The sequence below is a fragment of the Lithobates pipiens genome, unplaced genomic scaffold (genome assembly GCF_037356315.1).
Source record: "Lithobates pipiens isolate NorthernLeopardFrog02 unplaced genomic scaffold, aLitPip1_a1.2 Scaffold_30, whole genome shotgun sequence".
Classification (NCBI taxonomy): Eukaryota; Metazoa; Chordata; class Amphibia; order Anura; family Ranidae; genus Lithobates; species Lithobates pipiens.
Genome location: NW_027507791.1, coordinates 171895251 through 171915853, shown reverse-complemented (window position 1 = coordinate 171915853; position 20603 = coordinate 171895251). Strand labels below are relative to the sequence as shown.

Below are 20603 nucleotides of genomic sequence, written 5' to 3'. Positions count from 1 at the left end.
AGGGGGGTTTAGTACACACCCCACACTATATAAGGCTGCCAGCACGGCGGCCTTGTATAGTGTGTTGCGGTGGTCAGGGAAAGAGGACGATAGGCAGGGACAGTGTCTTTACTGCTTGGGAACCTAGCACTGTTACAGTGGGTGTTATGTGCCTCCTGCACAGTACACACCTGAAGCTACCCTTTATTACTGGTGTTCAATTTCTGCAATACATGCATCTGCAGTGCAGAAGTTAGAGTCGGTGTTGTGTGCCTCCTGCACAGTATACACCTTATTGCTGGTGTTCTGTTTCTGTAATACAGGAACCTAGCACTGTTACAGTGCTAGGGTGTACAGAGAAGCTGGTATATATAGAAGACTACAGCATACAGAAGAAAGGCTAGTGAATACAGAATACAGGTTTCGTGTATGTAGATAGGCTTGAGTATACAGAGATGCTAGAGTAAACAGTGAGGCTGGGGTACACAGAGAGGCTAGTTTAAAGACAAATACAAAGATGTTAGTGTATATAGAGAGGTTAGTGTATAGAGAGAGTCGAGTGTATACAGAAAGGACAGTGCATATAGAGAAGCTAGTGTATACAGAAAGGGTATACATGAAAGCTGACATTCTATACAGAAGACTGGGTAGTGTATACAGAGAGCCTAGTGGGTACAGAAGACAGGCTGGTGTATTCTAGCTAGTTTTTACAGTCTAGTGTATACAGAAGACAGGCTGTGGTATACAGAGAGTTTAGTGTATTCAGAGAGTCTAGTGTATACAGTCGGCGAGTGTATACATAAGACTGGCTAGTTTACACAGTGTTTACAGAGATGCAAGGGTGTACAGAGAAGCTGGTATATATAGAAGACTACAGCATACAGAAGAAAGGCTAGTTAATACACAATACAGATGACTCGTGTATGTAGATAGGCTTGAGTATACAGAGATGCTAGAGTAAACAGTGAGGCTGGGGTACACAGAGAGGCTAATTTAAAGAGAGGCTAGTATATACAAAGATGTTAGTGTATATAGAGAGGTTAATGTATAGAGAGGGTCGAGAGTATACAGAAAGGACAGTGCATATAGAGAAACTAGTGTATACAGAAGACAGGCTTGGGTATACATCAAAGCTGACAGTGTATACAGAAGACTGGGTAGTGCATACAGAGAGTCTATTGGGTAAAGAAGACAGGCTGGTGTATTCTAGCTAGTTTTTACAGTCTAATGTATACAGAAGACAGGCTGTGGTATACTTGAGGGTTTAGTGTATTCAGAGAGTCTAGTGTACAGAGATGCAAGGGTGTACAGAGAAGCGAGAAGCTAGTATATATAAGGCTAGTGAATACAGGCTAGTGAATACAGAATACAGACTCATGTATGCAGATAGGCTTGAGTATACAGAGATGCTAGAGTAAACAATGAGGCTGGGGTACACAGAGAGGCTAATTTAAAGAGAGGCTAGTATATACAAAGATGTACGGCACCTGGTATTCACAGATAGTCTCCCATACACGTTTAGTGTATTACAGAGATGCAAGGGTGTACAGAGAAGCTAGTATATATAGAAGACTACAGCATACAGAAGAAAGGCTAGCGAATACAGAATAAAGGCTGGCTTCTACGGAGAGGCTACCACTACGGAGATGCAGAACACTATCTAGGGTATATAGAGAGGCTAGATTATACAGAGAGGCTAGTGCATAGAGTGAAGCTATTGTATATATAGAAGCCTGGTTAGTGTATACAGAGAAGCTAGTGTGTAATGAAGAAAGGCTAGACAGGCTATAAAGAGAGACAAGTTTTTACAGAAGACAGTTTGGGGTATACAGAGATGCTAGTTTATACAGAGGATACAGAAGACAGAAGACGGGCTAGTGTATTCAGAACATAGGCTAGTGTATATCGAAGACAGGCTATTGTATGCAGAAGACCGGCTAGTGTAAACATACTGGTGTATATAGAGAGGCTAGTGAATTTAGAGGGTAGGCTAAGTGATAACAGAAGACAATCTGGGCTATACAGAGACATCTCATCATTTCATCTAGCTCACATCTCTAATGGAGTTTGTCTCATTGCCATGTTATGCCTTTTCATTCTTATGCTAAATATAGATCACTACACGATTTTAATCATCCACATCAAGCATGCAATAAAACTATCATACATCAAAATAAACCATGTACGCTTTTGCTCTATTTTGCATATTTGTACCGGGACTGTGAGTATGTGACAGTCCTGACACACCATGCTGACTTATTTTTCTTTATTTCTTATTAGAAATGGAGAGTACTATCTCAAAATCCGCTTAAATCTATTCACTTCCATGAGTTCTACCGCTAATTGTACCTTAATGCAAAATGTTCACAAAACCATCCATTTGCTACCAGACATGTTGCACATACTAAGAGTAATGTAACCATCGCTCTCTAACGATGTAAACAGTTTTATTGCTTTTCTGATATTGACCGAGTATCTCTGACATTAACTGAGTATCTCTCTGCACTATGATCTTATTAATAATAATAATAATAATAATAATAGGATTGTGTAATGCAAAGATCAACTAGTCTAATATAAGCTTTCTCATCGGTACCGGCATATCCTTTAAATTTAGACTAACGCAACTATTTCTCGGCCATTTTCAAACTAAGCTTTCAATCTCTTACCATTGAACAGCGATACTTCCTCCCTACAATATTAAGCCATTTAAATGTCCTATTGGTCGTCTATATTATACAACTCTCTGAAAAGCCTATATGTAGAGAATAAAACTAGTCTTACATCTTAATAAAACAGTTTTATTACTCAACCAGTATCAGCTGTCATGTACTGTATTACTTCTTTTTCTCCACCTTATCTGTCACAGTTAAAACACAGTGACAAAACATTTCTTTTTACCGCAGCAAAATGTGAGAAAAGCAGTGTAAGCCGTCTTTCTGCCATATGCAACCATCTCTCGCTACCTCTATGCAATGGGATTCTCTTTCCAGTGGAAACGGAAAACAGTCAGTGTAAGCCGTCTTCGTGCGTAACAAAATTAATGGAACGATTTACACGTTAGAATTTGCAAGCTACGTCAATTTACTATTAAATAGAGTACCTTTGCATTTATCCCTTGACTTTGCAACTATCCCTTGATCCCTTTTGTGTATTCACTTTATCTCGACCTATATATACTGCCTCAATATTTTCCTAATTTGTTTTGCTATACTTATTATTATTATATTATAGAGATTACTAACTCTAAATCTTTGTAAACCTAACCATAGTTATAATGTCTACAGCTAATTTTACGTTAAAGCAAAATTCACACAAAACCATCTTTTTAAAACCTTTTACACACTGCACATTAAGATTAATCCAACCATCTCTCGCTACCTCTATGCAATAGGTTTCTCTTTCCAGTGGAAACGGAAAACAGTCAGTGTAAGCCGTCTTCGTGCGCCGCAAAATTAATGGAACGATTTACACGTTGGAATTTGCTAGCTACGTCAATTTACTGTTAAATAGAGTACCTTTGCATTTATCCCTTGACTTTGCTACTATCCCTTGATCTTTTGTGTATTCACTATATCTCGACCTATACATACTGCCTCAAAATTTTCCTAATTTGTTTTGCTATACATATTATTATTATTTTATAGAGATTACTATCTCTAAATCATTGTAACAAATTATAATGTCTACAGCTAATTTTACGTTAAAGCAAAAGTCACACAAAACCATCTTTTTAAAACCTTTTACACACTGCACATTAAGATTAATGCAACCATCTCTCGCTACCTCTATGCAATAGGATTCTCTTTCTGACTCTATTTTGTGTATTACTTTTTCTCCACATTAACTGTCACACTGATAACCATTTGTAACACATAACACTTGCAACACATTTTTTTAACAGCGGCAAAAAGTGAGAAAAGCAGTGGGACTTGATTGAGAAGTGGTTGCAGTAGCAAAGCATAGCAATACAGTTTGATTACATTAATAACACATAATGCAACTATTTTACATTCATTTTACATTCACATCATGCATACATCCTAATGTAAGCTGTCTATCACTATTAATGTTCATGGTTACTGATACATTATGCCGATGACCAGTGGAAACGGAAAACAGTCAGTGTAAGCCGTCTTCGTGCGTAACATAATTAATGGAACGATTTACACGTTGGAATTTTCAAGCTACGTCAGTTTACTCTTAAATACCCTTTAGCTGCTTAGCTCACACTTTGCTGTATGTAGCCGCGTTTACATGTAAGTAACCAATGGGGATTGACATTTCATGTCCATCTCACATCTCTAATGCAATTTGTCTCTTTGCCATGTCATACTTTGCCAGTTATTATACTTTCTCATCCGATAGAAACCTAGTCGTTGCTGATATTTCATGATTACAGCAATCATCTCATCTAATTGCTATTCCGACATTTTGCAACGCTCTATTACTTTGCAACGCTCTATTGAACAATGTAAAGGTAAGCTAGATATTTTGTGTATTTCCACTTAAACTCTACCTGTATATACTGTCTCAATATTATCCTTTCTAATTTTGCTAAATTAGATTATAGAGTTTGCTATGTCTAAATCCAGGTTATTACGTATACTGCTAATTTTAGGATAATACAAAACCATCTTATTGCTTCTTTACACGCTGCACATATTAAGAGTAATGCAATGCTACCGTGAACAGTTTAATTGCTCGTCTCACATTTAGCTGGTATCTCTCTGCTATAGGAAACTGAATTTGTACTAGAACGATCACTCATCTAATATCAGTCCACTCAGTGCTACCGGAATAACTTTTACATTTAGAGTAATGAAATGATTTCTCAGTCATTTTGGAGCTACTGCAACTAACGCTTCCGATCTCATTTCGACTGCAATACTTAATCTCTGCTATTGCAGAATATTTAGCTGCTGACACGTAATGAACTTGATTGATAAAAACCTACACACGTTGTTGCTGTTATTTCGTGTATTTCCACTTAAACCCCATTATAGTTATTTTGCTATATTTATTACTAGTATAAACAGATTACTATCTCTAAATCCTGGTAAACCAGCTCACACTAAACCATCTAATTTCTACCTTACACGCAGCACATATTAACATATTAACATTTAGCCGGTATAGTGAAATAGTAAACGAAATGTGTAGATCACTCATCTAATATCGTCTTTTCAGTGCTACCGGAACAACTTTTAAATTTAGAGTAATGCAACGATTTCTCAGTTTTATGAAGCTACTGCAACTAACGCTTTGGATCTCTTTCCTGATAAATTACGCTCTGCAATATTAAGCCATGTAAATTGTCCTATTGGTCTGCTAACAATGCTATGTATAATAATACAAATCTTTTAAAAGCAATATCGTCTCACTGTAATACTTACACTCTGCATAATATATATGAATAATGCGAATAATGCTAATAATAAAGTCGTCTAAAACTCGGCTATAAGTAGAGAATAAAACTATCTTAGATCAAAATAAACCATGTACTGCCAAACCAATAACGGACAATTACTTAACGTCTATCAGTCAATGACTTAACAAAATAAACTTTAGCACTCTTTTGCTCTATTTTGAATAGTTGTAGTTCTCCACATTAACTGTCACATTGATATCACCACTGACAACACACCACTTTTTAACAGCACCAAAATATGAAAAAAGCACTTTATATGTTTCAAAAGTAGTTGCATTAGCAAAAAATAAAGTCCTGTCTTCTTTACACGCTAGCTTTTCTGTATACATTAATCTCTCTGTGTACACCAGCCACTCAATATAGACTAGCCTCTCTGTCTTCTGTATACAGGTGCCCGTAATCTATATACACTAGCCTGCCTTCTTTTTACAATAGTCTCGGTGTCCCAGCCTCTCTGCATACACTAGCCTCACTGAATTCCCCAGACTGTCTTCTGTATACACAAGCCTATCTGTAAAAAAAAAATAGCCGGTCTTCTGCATACTCTAGCCTCTCTGTGTAACACAGTCTCTCTCTGGATTCCCTAGCCTACATCTCTGCATACCCAGGACCTTCCTCTGTATAATCTAGCCTATCTGTATACACTAGCCTGTCTTTTGTACAAATTAGCTTCTCTGTAGCCTGTCTTCTGTATACACGAGCCTCACTGTCTACTCTTGGTTGTCTTTTGTATACACTAGCATCTCTTTATACATTAGCTCTCTGTATACCCAAGCCTCTCTGTATACACTAGTCCACCGGTATACACTAGCAAGTCTGCATACACTAGCCTCTCTTTGTAACTCAACTTCTCTCTCTGTATACCTTAGCCTCCATCTCTGCATACCCAGGACGTTCTTCTCTATAATCTAGCCTATGTGTATACACTAGCCGGTCTTCTGTAGACATTAGCCTCTCTGTATAAACTAACCGGTCTTCTGTATACACTAGTCCGCCTGTATACACTAGCAAGTATGCATACTCTAGCCTCTCTCTCTGTATACCCTAGCCTCCATCTTTGCATACCCAGGACGTTCTTCTGTATAATCTAGCCTATCTGTATACACTAGCCTCTCTTTTGTACACATTAGCCTCTCTGTATAAACTAGCCGGTCCTCTGTATACACTAGTCCGTCTGTATACACTAGCAAGTCTGTGTAACCAAGCCTCTCCCTCTGCATACCCTAGCCTCCATCTCTTGCATAAACCAGGACCTTCTTCTGTATAATCTAGCCTATCTGTATAAACTAGCCTGTCTTTTGTACACATTAACCTCTCTGTATAAACTAGCCGGTCCTCTGTATACACTAGTCCGTCGATATACACTAGCATCTCTTTATACATTAGCTCTCTGTATACCCAAGCCTCTCTGTATACACTAGTCCACCGGTATACACTAGCAAGTCTGCATACACTAGCCTCTCTTTGTAACCCAACTTCTCTCTCTGCATACCCAGGACGTTCTTCTCTATAATCTAGCCTATTTGTATACACTAGCCTGTCTTTTGTACACATTAGCCTCTCTGTATAAACTAGCCGATCCTCTGTATACACTAGTCCATCTGTATACACTAGCAAGTATGCGTACTCTAGCGTCTCTCTCTGTATACCTTAGCCTCCATCTCTGCATACCCAGGACGTTCTTCTGTATAATCTAGCCTATCTGTATACACTAGCCATCCATCTCTGCATACCCAGGACGTTCTTCTCTATAATCTAGCCTATTTGTATACACTAGCCTGTCTTTTGTACACATTTGCCTCTCTGTATAAACTAACCGGTCTTCTGTATACACTAGTCCGCCTGTATACACTAGCAAGTATGCATACTCTAGCCTCTCTCTCTGTATACCCTAGCAAGTCTGCATACTCCTGCCTCTCTGTGTAACCCAGCCTCACTCTCTCTCTGTATACCCTAGCCTTCATCTCTGCATACCCAGGACGTTCTTTTGTATAATCTAGCCTATCTGTATAAACTAGCCTGTCTTTTGTACACATTAGCCTCTCTGTATAAACTAGCCGGTCTACTGTATACACTAGTCCATCTGTATACACTAGCAAGTCTGCATACTCCTGCCTCTCTGTGTAACACAGTCTCTCTCTCTGTATACCCTAGCCTCCATCTCTGCATACCCAGGACGTTCTTCTGTATAATCTAGCCTGTGTTTTGTACACTTTGCCTCTCTGTATAAACTAGCCGGTCTTCTGCATACACGAGTCTCTCTGTATAACCTTGGATGTCTTTTGTATACACTAGCTGCTCTTTATACATTAGCTCTCTGTATACCCAAGCCTCTCTCCTCTCTGTATACAGAGGACCGACTAATGTGTACAGATAGGCTAGATTATACAGAAGAACGTCCTGGGTATGCAGAGCGCTCAGTTTCAAGGTATGGCCAACGCGAGTAATATGAGGGACACTCCTCACCCCCGCCCCCACCTACCAGATCTGACTTTCATCCCCTTGCCCTCTCTGCCCCGGTCATCTGGTGGCAGTTTTATGCACTCCCTGGCCCCCACCCATTCATAATCCTTACCGACCTTTCTTTCCGCTGCTCACAGAAACACACTGGATGACTTGTCTAATTAACCAACTTGTACAAGACACCGCTATCCTCCTGTCTGACACCGGTCCCCCTTGGAGGCTTTACCCCTCACTGTTTGGGTAGTCCCTGCCTCTCCCTGGATGCTCCACATATACCACAACGACATTGTCAGAGGGGCACCACTTGACAGGACACGGGGCTGTCATGCCGGTGGCATCTCCCATTGGAGGAAGGGATGATGGCCCCAACCCCTTGGCAGCAGGTTCTTTCATATACAGACCAGGGCGGCTCATCTTCCCTTCTGGAGTCTTGACCTTAGATGGGGGATTTGCACTTTGGGGGGTCTGAGTGATACCTAATGCGCTGTACTGGAAGGGCTTGACATTCCCGCATATGTGTCCCCTCCCCCTGGATGCGCCCCTTGTCCCCCCCTCTGGCTCCCACCTACTCTTTGCCGACATTGCCTTCTGCAGCTTTCGGGGACCCTGGATGACTTATTTATTGAGCCTATTGGTACGAGACACTGCTTCCCTCCAGGGTGACTCTGGACCCCCCTGGAGGATTTACCCCTTACTGTTTGGGCAGTCCCAGCCTCCCTCTGGATGCTCTACACAGCCCCCGATGGCGATGCAGGAGAGACACTAATTGGCGGGCCCCAGGACTGCTGCTCAGGTGAAGTCTCCCATTGGATGGAGGGATGGTGGCCCCAGCCCCTTGCCTGCCGGATTTTCCATGCACCGACCAGGGCTGCTTCTCTTTCATCTTGATGTGGTGACCATGGAGGGGAGGAGTTGAAATTTATGGGGTCCGGGTGTTTGCTGGTGGGAGTGCGCTAAAGGACTTGACATTTCTGCATGTTTGTCCCCTCTCCCCTGTTTCCCCCCTCCCTTCCCCCCCTTCCCATCCTTCCCTTCCCTCCTTTCCCTCCCCCTTTCCCCCTTCCACTCCCCATTTCCCCCCTTCCACTCCCCCTTTCCCACCTTCCCTGCCCCTTTTCCCCCCGGGGCGTGGACGGGGGAGAGGGGGTAAGGAGAGGACAATCTGCCAAAGGGAGAAATGCATTTGTTCGGGGACTGCATGTACTTTAGGGGTATGGGACGGGGGGTGGTGGATCCCATTCTGTGATGCCTTTTCTGTTGTGATGGACTCCCTCGTGCATGCCTACGTTTAGGGCGAGCCGAGGAGACCCCTCAGTGCTAACAGTTATATGCTCTACCTCTGTTTTGGTTATACTATTGTTTTTTGTTTCTTTGATGTTACTGATTGTCTTTTATTTGCATACCGGTATCAGACGTGACATTTACCACTGCCGGGACTGGGGGGACTAGGATTCGGGGGCTCCCTCTCCAACCTGTCTACCCAATTACCCAAGTAGGACAGCGCGTTAAACCCAGTGTACATCTGGTAAGCGCTATAGCATAATTGTGCGGTTTTAGTATACCCTTCCTGTACTGTACTGTACAAATGCAGAAAAATCTTAGCCAGGTCGGTAAAGGAGTTGAAATCTGGCTCTTACATACCACAGTTGATAGATGAGAATGGCCAGAGGGCCTCTACCCCAACCCAAATAGTCGAAGTCTTTGAAAAATGTTACTCTGATCTCTACAACCTGCCCGATTCAGGGTCTGGACAGGACAATATAGACAGATATGTAACCGGTTCTGGTCTACCAACCCTCTCATCGGAATCACGGGAGTACTTGGAGGACCCGATCACACTGGAAGAAGTCCAGACGGCCGTGGGACCTCCGAAGGTGGGTAAGGCTCCGGGCCCTGACGGATATACCGCACAATACTTTAAGACCTTCCTCCCTATTCTCGGCCCGCGCTTGGTGAATTTATTTAATACTCTGAGCTCGAATGGGGATTTTCCTGAGGATACCCTTAGAGCCCACATCTCGTTGATACCTAAGGAGGGCAAAGACCCGGGCCTATGTGGGAGCTACAGACCCATTTCCCTCCAAAATTCGGTCCTAAAACTATTCTCTAACTCCTCGCCACGTCATTGGCACATCACTTGTAGTCCCTTATACATATTGACCAGTTAGGTTTTATTCCCACCAGGGAAGATAGGGACAACACCACTAAGGTGCTTACCCTGATCCGTAAAGCAAAGTCATCTGGGACCCCTTGTCTTTTCATGAGTACTGATGCCGAGAAGGCTTTTGATCGGGTCAAATGGACATTAATGTTCTCGGTCCTTCGCCATATAGGTCTGAGTGAACGGATGCTGGCATGGATAAGTAAGATATACTCACGTACTTACATTCCACCGGACATCGCGCGTACGTTTATGTTGAACTTCCCCCCACCCCTTGTCACTAAGATCCGCAGTTTGCTTCACGGGTGGCATTCTGGCCTCCATTCCTGGTTCAGCAGATGCAATCTCATTAAAATGAACATACTCCCTAAATTTACTTATCTTTTCCAAGCTCTCCCGATCCAGATTCCAGTCCTGTTTTTTAAGCAAGCTCAATCCTTGCTCACTCAATTTAACTGGGCCCACAAAAATCCCAGACTTAAGCGGACACAGCTGACATTGTCTAAACAACAGGGAGGGTTGGTTCTCCCTAACTTGCGACGCTACTACCTGGCCTCCCATCTGGGGCGTGTATTGGACTGGAATCGAAACAAACTTTCTAAGCTCACTCCCGAATTCCGCTAAGAAGCGCCATGTGGTGCTATAAGTATTTACCCACAGAATTTATGTCACATCTCACTATAGGGGCTTAGTTGAAAGTCAGTCACCTGATCGCTACCCAAAACACACTCACGTCTTTGACTTCCCCCCTATTCCCTATACGTGGCCATCCAACCTTTGAACTGGGGACCCACTTAAAAATTCCAACCTAGTCAATGCGTCTAAATTCATCATTGATGGAAAATGGCCTTCTTTCTCAACCCTAACAGATCCGACAGGGCTTTTCCAACTGCCTTTTTGGAGAGCGGCGCAACGACATCATTTTCTCCATTCCATCCCCAATCCTCAAACGTTCGCCCGCCCTCAGACGGAGTTTGAGACTCTATGCAGGAGCGAAGGCCCTTTGGCCCACATTCTCTCTCAAACAGATTACCCACACTTAACCTGTCTGGCCAACTGGGAAAAGGACCTTAATTGCTAATTTTCCCCAGCACAGAGACAACGCATTATCACTTTGGCTCTCAAAATGTCGCTGTGCACGAAGATACAGGAGACGAATTTTAAACTTCTCACCAGGTGGTATTTGACACCATCAAAGCTGCAGAAATGTTTCCCCTCTTCCTCGAACATATGCTGGAGGTGTGGAGAAGAAGAGGGCACGTTGCTGCACATTTTTTGGTCCTGCCTCAGTTTGGTGGACTTCTGCACAGAGATCCGATGCATGACACAAAAATTCACAGACTTCTCCATCCAGGAAGAGGCTGCATTCTTTCTCTTGCACCATTCACAGATTCCCATTAAGAAGTACAAAAAAATCTATTTTACGGCATGTGATAAATGCGGCGAAATCCTGCATCCCTCTCTATTGTAAAAAATGTTCCCCCCCTTTCATTACTCACTGGCTTAGGAAAATAGAGGACATTAAAAAAAATGGAGGACTTGATCCTCACATCACAAGGTAAACAAGAATTTTTTAAACAAACCTGAGACATCTGGAATACCTTTATATTCTCGCTGGAAGGATGTCGCCTGCTATCGCCTTAGTGCTCTGAGCTTTCCTTGACTGGCCCCTTGGACAGTGGCTGCCATCGTGTCTCGTCCCCTCTTCTCCTTTTCTGATGTTTCAACCCTTCTCTTTTCGGCCTTCCTCCCCTATCTCTCACCCCCTCCACCCCCTCTCTCTTTTGGAAAGAGTGGAAAATTGGGAATGACGGCCCCACACCCCCCTCTGGATGGATTATGCCGGAGGGACCTGGGGTTTGTGTGACCCTGGATCTTGGTACAGTACTTTATCCGTGCCTCGAATCATTGTGATTGATGGAAGGCAGACTCACAGTTGCGAATATACCTGTATCAAGTATTGTTCAGCTGCTTTTTGCTCTGTATTTCTCTGTTGCATTATGTACTCGGGGGACCGTCTTCCCCTATTTGGAGAAAAAATTATATTTGAAAAAAAAAGAAGCCTACGACACCTGGTATTCCCAGGCGGTCTCCCATCCAGGCATTAACCAGGCCGGACCCTGCTTAGCCTCCAAGATCAGATGAGATGGAACAGATTCAGGGTGATGTGGCCGTAGCCAATATCTTCAGGCACTCTCAACTCTCTTGACAAACACCAAGATGGTCACCTTGGAAACAAGCAGAAAAAAATAGGTCAATGGCCACAACATAAAAAGAAGCCTACGGCATCTGGAAATCCCAGGCGGTCTCCCATCCAGGTACTAAACTGGTCCCAACCCTGCTTAGCCTCTGAGATCAGATGAGATTGGGCTCTTTCAGGGTGGTGTGGCCGTAGGAGATTTCTTCAGGCACTCTCAACCTTGACTAACGCCAATATGGTCACCTTGGGAAACAAACAAAAAAATCAAGTCAACGCCAACAACATGAGAAGAAGTCTACAGCACCTAGTATTCCCAGGTGGTCTCCCATCCAGGTATTAACAAGGCCCGACCCTGTTTAGTCTCTGAGATCAGACGAGATCTGGTGCTTTCAGGGTTATGTGGCCATAGGCGAGCTCTTCAAGCACTCTCAACCCTCTTGACAAACACCAAGATGGTCACCTTGGTAAACAAAAAAAAAAAAAAAACAAGTCAACGCCAACAACATAAAAATAAGCCTCCAGCACCTAGTATTCCCAGTTGGTCTCCAATCCAGGTACTAGCAAGGCCCGACCCTGTTTAGCCTCTGAGATCAGAGGAGATCGGGCGCTTTCAGGCTTATGTGCCCATAGGCAATCTCTTTGGACACTCTCAACCCTCTTGACAAATGCCAAGATAGTCACCTTGGGAAACAAGCGAAAAAAAAACAGGTCAATGTCAACAACATAAAAAGAAGACTACGGCACCTGGTATTCCAAAGCCATCTCCCATCCAGGGACTAACTAGGCCCAACCCTTCTTAGCCTCAGAGATGAGAAGAGATAGGGCTCTTTCAGGGTGATGCTGCTGTAAGCGAACTCTTTGGGCACTCTCAACCCTCTTGACAAATGCCCAGATGGTCACCTTGGGAAACAAGCGAAAAAAAACAAAAACGAATCAAGGCCAACAACATAAAAAGAAGCCTACAATAACTGGTATTCCCAGGTGGTCTCCCATCCAGGTACTAACCAGGCCTGACTCTTCTTAGCCTCCAAGATCAGACGAGATTGGGTGCTTTCAGAGTGCTCGGACTCTTTCCCCATCACTAATGGGACGAGGCAGGGGTGCCCTCTGTCTCCCCTAATTTTTATTCTGACACTGGAACCACTTATGTGTCACGTTCGGAATGACCCGAATATTACTGGCATATCCAAACCCTCGGCACACCACAAAATTGCGGCGTACGCTGACGATCTAATTTCTTTCGTCTTCAATCCACACATATCGCTTCCCAATATACTCGCGACTCTCCAGCGATACGGCAGCCTATCAAACTATAAAATCAATTGCACCTTTGTCTGTATTGAATATATCGGTCCCGGATGGTGAGGCCAAGAGGCTACGCTCCGCTTTTCCATTCTACTGAGCTGAAAAATCTATACGTTACCTGGGCGTTGACATTACAGCGGATTTGGCGCAATTGTACCCGCTTAATTTTGTCCCTCTCCTGAATAGACTGAAATCTGATTTGGGAAACTGGCATGCTTTAACACTGACCTGGTTCAGGCGCTGTAATGCATTCAAAATGACGGCCCTCCCGCGGATTTTATACTTGTTCCAGACATTACCGATCCGGTTACCCCCAATTTTTTTCAGACAACTGCAGGTGCTGCTCCGGGACTTTATTTGGCCGCGCAAACCGCCCAGAGCCCGTTTGCAATTTCTTGCCAGACCAAAGGACAAGGGGGGTCTGGGTCTCCCAGATCTGAGACAATACTACAGAGTGACTCTGCTAGCGAGAGTCGTTGATTGGCATTGTAATGGCCAACACAAGCAGTGGGTGGAGATGGAGATTGAGGATGGATCCATTCCCCTATTGACCTCCCCGTGGCTCCTGTCCTCCCTACCAAAAGACCTCAGAGGTCACCCCGTAGTGGGAACTACGTTGGCTGTTGTGCGGAGGTTGTTACGCTGCACACACATTGCTCCCCTGCCGTCACCAATGACTCCGGTTATAGGTAATCCAGACTTCCCACCGGGACTTACCAACAAGAAACTGCAACAGTTGACAGTGGTGGGGAAACAGCGTCTGGGAGAGGTGTGGCCCCCGGGAGGGCTCCCGACCACGCAAACTGTCGCCAAGCTTTCTGACCCTCTGCTTGACTTGTTTAGTGCTTATCAACTTCATCACTTTCTTCTGGCCATACAAAGGGCCCCCTACACTCCTAGAGACCTGACGCCCTATGAATCCATCTGTCACAAAAAGGAACCTGTTCGACACACCCTCTCCCTCCTGTACAACCTATTAAGTAGTCAGGAGGAGGAGTCGACCCCCACCATTTATCCACAAATGGGAGAGGGACTTTGGGATCACATTTACCCCACAACAGATAGGAAAGATCCTGACATTAGTACATAAAGCTTCCATCGCAAACCAATATCAAGAATCAGGATACAAGATAGTCTCACGCTGGTATAGAGTCCCATACCTTCTGAATAAAATGAATAGATCGATCCCGGATGTTTGTTGGAGGTGCAATTCAGATACGGGGACCATGGGACACATTTTCTGGGCATGCCCGGCCTTGAGGAACTTTTGGGTGGAGGTGACCGAGACGATAAAAACTCTCAGAAATGTAGATATCGCAGACAACCCAGCAGCGTGCCTTCTACACTTGACCGAACAGCCTGTTCGAAAATACAAAAAAACACTCCCGATGCAACTACTGAATGCCGCCCGGGCCTGCATTCCCACACTGTGGAGGCAGCCTCAGCCCCCCATCCAAGGTGCTGTGGTATTCCAAAGTCAATCATATTCTCCGGATGGAAGAATTGACCGCCACCCTTCACAACACTGAAGAGGCATTTAGTGTTACATGGAGGCCCTGGAGGTATTTTTCTGGTACTTGAGACTACATTCGGGAGGTGAGCAGCGCCCCTGTCCCAGAAAAAGACTGAACATCTAACGTTTACCTACGTAGGCCATGTCTGCCCTGGGTGGCATCCCCCCCCTCCCTTTTTGTCTTTATTTTTCTATTTTTCCCCGCCGCCACCCCCCCCCCTCCTCTCTCTCCGTCTTTGCACTCTCTTCTTCCCCCGTCCTCCCTTTTGACTATGCCTTGTCTCCTTACTAGCCTTTGGGACCCAGAAGAGCCCCAGGGTTCTGGACACGACCGGCTCATATTTTACTCTGGTTCACATAGGTCATGATAAGCTGGCTCGCTGTGGTCCCAGTTGCTCTCCATGATTACATTTGTCTGAACAGGGCTGCATTAGTTATACTGTACTACATGTCCGAGGTGGGGTTTCTCTCTTTTCTGCATGAAACTCTAGGACTCCCCTCTGAGAACCCAGAGTTATCTGGCTGCCTATTTTTTGTTACCATGTAATTGTGACCCTGGGTCATGCTGTATGGTTGACTGTTATATTTATGTTGTTCTACTTATACTTAATAAAAGAATAAAACAAAACAAAAAAAATAAGTCAATGCCAACAACTTAAAAAAAGCCTATGGCATCGAAAAATCCCAGGCGTTCTCCCATCCAGGTACTAACCAACCCTGCTTAGCCTCTGAGATCAAATGAGATTTGGCTCTTTCAGGGTGATGCAGCCATAGTAGATTTTTTCAGGCACGCTCAACCCTCTTGACAAACGCCAAGATGGTCACCTTGGGAAACAAACAAAAAAAAACAAGTCAACGCCAACAACATAAAAAGAAGCCTACCGCACCTAGTATTTCCAGACGGTCTCCCATCCAGGTATTAACAAGGCGCGACCCTTTCTAGCCTCTGAGATCAGCGGAGATTGGGCGCTTTCAGGGTGATGTGCCCATAGGCAATCTCTTTGGGCACTCTCATCCCTCTTGAAAAATGCCATTTAGTCACCCTGGGAAACAAGCGAAAAAAAACAGGTCAACGCCAACAACATAGAAAGAAGACTACGGCACCTAGTATTCCAAGGCCGTCTCCCATTCAAGTACTAACTAGGCCCAACCCTTCTTAGCCTCTGAGATCAGAAGAGATAGGGTGCTTTCAGGGTGATGCGGCTGTAAGCGATCTCTTTAGGCACTCTCAACCCTCTTGACAAATGCCAAGATGATCACTTTGGGAAACAAGCGAAAAAAACAGGTCAACACCAACAACATAAAAATAAGCCTGCGGCATCTGGAAAACCCAGGCGGTCTCCCATCCAGGTACAAACCAGGCCCAACCCTGCTTAGCCTCTGAGACCAAACGAGATTGGGCGCTTTCAGGGTGTTGTGCTCGTAGGCAATTTCTTTGTGCACTCTCAACCCTCTGGACACATGCCAAGATGGTCACCTTGGGAAACAAGGGAAAATAAAACAGGTCAACGCCGACAACATAATGAGAAGCCTACGGCACCTGGTATTCCCAAGCTGTCTCCCATCCAGGTACTAACCAGGCCCATTGCTGCTTAGCCTCAGAGATCAGATGAGATTGGACTCTTTCAGGGTGATTTGGCCGTAGGCACTCTCTTTGGGCACTATGAAGCCTCTTGACAAAGGCCAAGATGGTCACCTTGGGAAACAAGTTAAAAAAAACAGGTCAAAGCCAACAACATAAAAAGAAGCCTACGGCATCCAGTATTCCCAGGCGATCTCCCAATCAAGACACTAACCAGACCAGATCCTTCTATGGCACCTGGTCTTCCCAGGCAGTCTCCCATCCAGGTACAAACCAGGCCTGACGCTGCTTAGCCTCTGAAATCAGACAAGATCGGGTGCTTTCAGGTTGACGTGGCCGTAAGCATTCTCTTCAAGACACGCCCAACCCTCTTGACAAACGCCAAGATGGTCGCCTTGAGAAACAAGCAAAAAAAACAGGTCAAAGCCAACAACATAAAAAGAAGCCTATGGGCTTACAGCGGACCCTAAGAGATGGGACCCACTAGCTCTGTCATGGTTCGGACGCTGTAATATGAACGCAATGCCACGACATCTGTATCTACTACAAGCCTTACCTATCAAAATACCCCAGACTTTCTTTCATGCGGTTCGCTCAATCTTTATCAAGTTCCTCTGGCGCGGAAAACATATGCGTATTGGTAGGGCAATGCTGTTGCGACCGAAATTGCGGGGAGGTATTGGCTTCCCGGACCCTGCTCTATATTACACAGCGACGCACATGACACAGGTGGTTGACTGGTGCTGGTGTTCTGCCATATACTGTCCGGCCATGATATAGTGTCTGCGCCGTACTGCGCATGCCCAGTACGGAGCAGACGAAGCTTCGGAAAATCTCCGAAGCCGAACGGTAGCCCCACCATCCAAGCGGACATAGGGTTGTGAATATTAGAGGGCCCCTCGCAGGCGAGCTTCGCTCGCCACGCTTCGGGCTCGGCCTCACTGCGCTCGGCTCTTTTATATTCTTACTCTATGTCCACTTGGATAGTGGGGATAGAACCTGGACTCAGTGTGCAGGCGCCGTTCATGCTCGGCAATTTTCGGAATCTGTGTTGCTGTGTACTGCGCATGCGCAGCACACAGCGGACACTATCCGATGGGGGACCATATGTGATAAGACACCGGCATGGGGAACTGAAGCTAAGGGTCAAGCTAGAGCAGGAGATGGTGCGGGTTCCACTGACTGGTCTGCCTTGGGCGGGGAGGCCATTGGAGCCCTGTGTGACTACTCACCCGTTAATTGGCCCCTCGCTCGCCGAGATGGATAGTTTTTTTCACCTTTCCCACCTGACTAACTTTCCTTCTCCTATGACCCCAATTATTGGACATCCTAGATTCCCTCCGGGCCTGTCTGACCAGGCCTTTACCAGGCAAGCCCCCCGAAAGGGCTTCTGAGAGCAGCCCTATTTCTTGGACCCACGGGCTTGATTCCCATGGGGACCATACTGCTAGAGCAAGTACCTGTTGCATTGGATAGCTGGAGAGCTAGACAGCTAATCCATTTCCTCGGATCACTACCTAACCATTCGTTCTTCTCTAGACAATTCCACCCCTTCGAGGAACTTTGCCTGGATGATGGCCCAGTTTGTGGTTTCCTCTCTAGGTCCTACCAAATCCTGACAGACGCACAATCCTCCACGGATCCACCCTTCCTAGCTAAATGGAAAAGGGACTTACAAACTACATTCTCCAAACCACAGAAGGACAGAATACTCTTTTTCGCCCATAAGTCGTCACTCTGCAGTAAATATCAGAAGATCTCATATAAGCTGATCACACGCTGGTATCGTACACCGGTGGTGTTGGCCAAAATATTCCCCGGTCAATCTGACCGCTGCTGTCGCTGTGGGCAACAGGCTGGCACCATTCTCCACATTTTCTGGGAATGCCCTAAATTACAAACATTCTGGCAGCCTGTCCTGAGACTCATCCACAAGTTCACAGACATTTCCTTAGCCAATGATCCCGCAGCAGTTCTTCTCAATCTAACTCCTATGTCGAGAAAGCGTTATCATAAGTCCTTACTTAAACATCTCCTCAATGCAGCTAGGGCCTGCATCCCAAGTCAGTGGAAAGAGCAATCTGCTCCAATGGTGACCCAGTGGTTTGCAAGGGTAAATGATATTGCACGAATGGAAGACCTGACTGCCACAATGAGGGATAAAATGGAGGAGCATGGGAACAGATGGTTCTACTGGACCCAGTTTAGCTTTTCGGAAGAATACCTCCGCGAGACACAGTAAGCTCATGGTGATCGTTGGAGATCGCTGTTCCAAACGTTGGACAGCTGATGAGCTAGTGAGCCGAGGGCGTCTCTTGCTCCACTCTACCCACGACACCCCCTTACCCCTTCTTTTCCTTTTGTGCCATTTCCTTCCCCAATCTTCTCTTTCCCCTTCTCCCTCCTTTCAGTTCTACTTTTTCCCTTCTTAACTCAAAAAAGGGAAAAGAAAATGGTATGTTCCGACCCCATTTGACTACTACACAATACTCTTCCCCTATCTATGGATATCTAAACTCTTCGAGGGTAGCAGGGCTAGTATCAATAATATTATAAGTGGTAGAGGATCCCAACGAGATGGAGCTTTAATCTCATCTTGATATGACCGCAAAGCTGTACACGTGCTATTCTCCTCGGACTTCTTACCATTGGCTCTGATATCCATGCAATATGATCGTTTGTTTGTAACTATTTGTATCACACATTCTGTGTAGTCGCATACTACTAAATAAAAAAAAAAGAAGCCTATGGCACCTGGTATTCCCAGGCGGTCTCCCATCCAGGTACTAACCAGGCCTGACACTGTTTAGCATCCGAGATCAGACGAGATTGGGCGCTTTCAGGGTGATGGGGCCGTAGGTGATCTCTTCGGACACTCTCAACGCTCTTCACAAACGCCAAAATGGTCACCTTGGGAAACAAGTGAAAAAAAAAACAGGTCAAGGCCAACAACATAAAAAGAAGCCTACAGCACCTAGTATTCCCAGGTGGTCTCCAATCCAGGTACTAGCAAGGCCCAACCCTGTTTAGCTTCTGAGATCAGAGGAGATCGGGTGCTTTCAGGGTTATGTGCCCATAGGCAATCTCTTTGGGCATTCTCAACCCTCTTGACAAATGCCAAGATAGTCACCTTGAGATACAAGCGAAAAAAAACAGGTCAATGTCAACAACATAAAAAGAAGAATACGGCACCTGGTATTCCAACGCCATCTCCCATCCAGGTACTAACTAGGCCCAACCCTTCTTAGCCTCAGAGAAGAGAAGAGATAGGGCTCTTTCAGGGTGATGCTGCTGTAAGCGATCTCTTTGGGCACTCTCAACCCTCTTGACAAATGCCAAGATGGTCACCTTGGGAAACAAGCAAAAAAAAAAAAAAAAACGAATCAACGCCAACAACATAAAAAGAAGCCTACAATAACTGGTATTCCCAGGTGGTCTCCCATCCAGGTACTAACCAGGCCCGACTCTTCTTAGCCTCCAAGATCAGACGAGATTGGGTGCTTTCAGAGTGATGTGGCCATAGGCAATCTCTTCAGGCACTCTCAACCCTCTTGACAAACACCAAGATGGTCACTTTGGGAAACAAGCGAAAAAAAACAGGTCAACGCCAACAACATAAAAAGAAGTCTATGACACCTGGTATTCCCAGGGGGTCTCCCATCCAGGTACTAACAAGGCCCGACTCTTCTTAGCCTCCAACATCAAACGAGATCGGGTGCTTTCAGGGTGATGTGCCCATAGGCAATCTCTTCAGGCACTTTCAACCCTCTTGACAAACGCCAAGATGGTCACCTTGGGAGACAAGCAAAAAAAATAAAAATAAGTCGGAAGCTAGAGACAATATGGCCCGAGTCCTCAGTTTAATCCATGCGGCGCATGTACAGGGAAGGCCCTTGCTTATGTTGTCAACGGACGCGGAGAAGGCCTTTGACAGGGTGGCCTGGCACTTTATGCAGGCCACCCTGGAAC

General features: G+C 45.1%; 7 pseudogenes; all 7 read right to left on the bottom strand.

The window, feature by feature from the left end:
- Positions 1 to 12311: 12311 nt before the first annotated feature.
- Positions 12312 to 12431, bottom strand: LOC143949140 (5S ribosomal RNA; annotated as a pseudogene).
- A 95-nt stretch (positions 12432 to 12526) lies between these two features.
- On the bottom strand, positions 12527 to 12645 carry LOC143948972 (5S ribosomal RNA; annotated as a pseudogene).
- Positions 12646 to 16580: 3935 nt separating this feature from the next.
- LOC143949790 (5S ribosomal RNA) lies at positions 16581 to 16699 on the bottom strand (annotated as a pseudogene).
- Positions 16700 to 19376: 2677 nt separating this feature from the next.
- On the bottom strand, positions 19377 to 19495 carry LOC143948323 (5S ribosomal RNA; annotated as a pseudogene).
- Positions 19496 to 19596: 101 nt separating this feature from the next.
- LOC143948419 (5S ribosomal RNA) lies at positions 19597 to 19715 on the bottom strand (annotated as a pseudogene).
- A 325-nt stretch (positions 19716 to 20040) lies between these two features.
- LOC143946081 (5S ribosomal RNA) lies at positions 20041 to 20159 on the bottom strand (annotated as a pseudogene).
- A 99-nt stretch (positions 20160 to 20258) lies between these two features.
- Positions 20259 to 20377, bottom strand: LOC143949742 (5S ribosomal RNA; annotated as a pseudogene).
- Between the last annotated feature and the right edge of the window lie 226 nt (positions 20378 to 20603).